Genomic DNA, 2067 nt, shown 5'->3' with positions numbered 1-2067 from the left:
CCACTTCAGTTTCCCCTACTTGATTCTGTTTCCTTTGGTAACAATTCTATGTCCCTAACTTAAGAGTGTGGAATCTTTATCTCCTTCCAGGAAGATCAGTCTACACTTGGAACACTTGCTCGAGTATAGCAGAAACATTTAAACTCAATACAAAACTGCAAAATAATCCTTGCTCCCTGGGTTTTCGGCTTTATTTTTAACTCCTTGTGGATTTACCATATGCACTTACTTAAAATCTTTCCTACCAATTATTAAATTTGGTTTCATAATTTTGACAGCCACACTCAACACTGTCCTTAAGTCTCAACAACTCATCCTCTGCCACACCTTACACCTCCATTCCCATCTCGCACCAATAGTTTCACCAATTTGCCCCACCCAGCAATCCACTCATCACTGCTTCACTTACCTTTTCTTACCTCGACAACTGCTTGGCCTGATGTAATCTTCCTCTTTAGGTCCTTCATCCTTTCCCTTTGCTGTCAACCATATCACACAGAAGCCAGAAGCAGAATCTGGAGCTGAAACTTATTCTTCATTTTTTCATCAATTTCTCTTTTCCAGATTCAATCTCTGGCCTTCATTAGTCCAAATTCCTCCAAATCTATATAATTTCCTTCTCATTCAACCTGTCCTTTTCCTAAGAAGCTAGAAGTAGAAATGTTTCATCTTCTGCAAAATGAAGTTGAAGATTTCTAAGGTCCTTTCCAATTCTAAAATTCAGTGACTTCATTTTAGCTAGATAAGACAGAAAGGGATCCCACCCTCCTCAAGCTCCATCCCCTTGTTCTTAATTAGAAATACAACCCACAATTTAGAGTATGGGGGGGAGGGGGGAGGAGGGGAAGAATGGTTGGGAGCCAGTAAAACCAGGGTTCAAGGTCTGCCACTGACTTAGCAATTCTTTTTGAAAAGATGAATAATCTATATTGATGGAAATTTCTTTCCACAGAAGTTCCCTATCCCAATGAACCAAAGAGCTAGTGCTTGTCACACATACTTCCCTACCTTATGTATTAGCCATATCATTCCAACCAGTCTGTAAACTCTTTGAAGATATACACGGAAAACATGACCTGTATCCCTATGGTCTAAGACATCACTGTTATATACACATATATTTATATGTGTATGTGTATGTGTGAATATATATATATTCTCATATATGTGTGTATACACATACATACACACACACACACGCACGCACACACACACAAACACAGAAAGAGGGGAAAGAAAAGAGAAAACGACAAATTCCCCCACACACACCCAACAAGGTGCTCAGTGTGATTCCCCTTGACTCTTCTGTTGCAAATGAGCGGTTTCATGTCTGGATCTTCTTCCCCTCTGACATCCAGACTGTTCCCAGCTCTGCTGGTTGGGGGCAAAGGCAGCATGGAAAGAACACTGGATTAGTTATATTATCAACATTAATATTATATCAAATGAAATATTTGTAAAAAGCACAAGCATGGTTCCTGGCACATAAGATGCCATATAAATGCTTCATCTCTTCTCTTTGCCCTTCCCCTAGTTCTGACTGTGCCACTTGAATATATACGTTATATAACTTCTGAGTCTTTTCTCCATCTGTAAAAATTTATAAAATCAACACTGTAACTCAACATGGTTCTCTTCTAGACTGATCTCAAATGGGATTCTATTCATTTATAGCTTAGCCTCCAAGTTCCTTAGTAATACAGCATCAAAAACTCCAATTTTCCAAATTTATTTTGTTTTTATATTCTCTCCTTACGTTTAAATAGCCAAACATCTCCTGTCTGGCCTAACCATCCTTATCTTCCAGCCAGTCCTGTCCCATAACTTGCCAACTCAGACATTGTTCTGCATTCAGCAAAATTCATCCCTCTAACTTACCCATCAGCATCCATCCCTTTGGTGGCCCAGGCCTCAATCTGAGAAAATAAATGTGAAACCACTGGAAGCGCTTTGAAAATGTACCTGAATATACTGAACTGTTCTAGTAGAAAATGGCAAAGGCCAATGAGCCTTTCTCCAGATCCCGCATGACAGAAAAGAAAGAAGAAAGCAGTTTAATTGAGCTGG

The sequence above is a fragment of the Antechinus flavipes genome, chromosome X (genome assembly GCF_016432865.1).
Source record: "Antechinus flavipes isolate AdamAnt ecotype Samford, QLD, Australia chromosome X, AdamAnt_v2, whole genome shotgun sequence".
NCBI classification, from domain to species: Eukaryota; Metazoa; Chordata; class Mammalia; order Dasyuromorphia; family Dasyuridae; genus Antechinus; species Antechinus flavipes.
Note: the sequence above shows the minus strand (reverse complement) of the source record.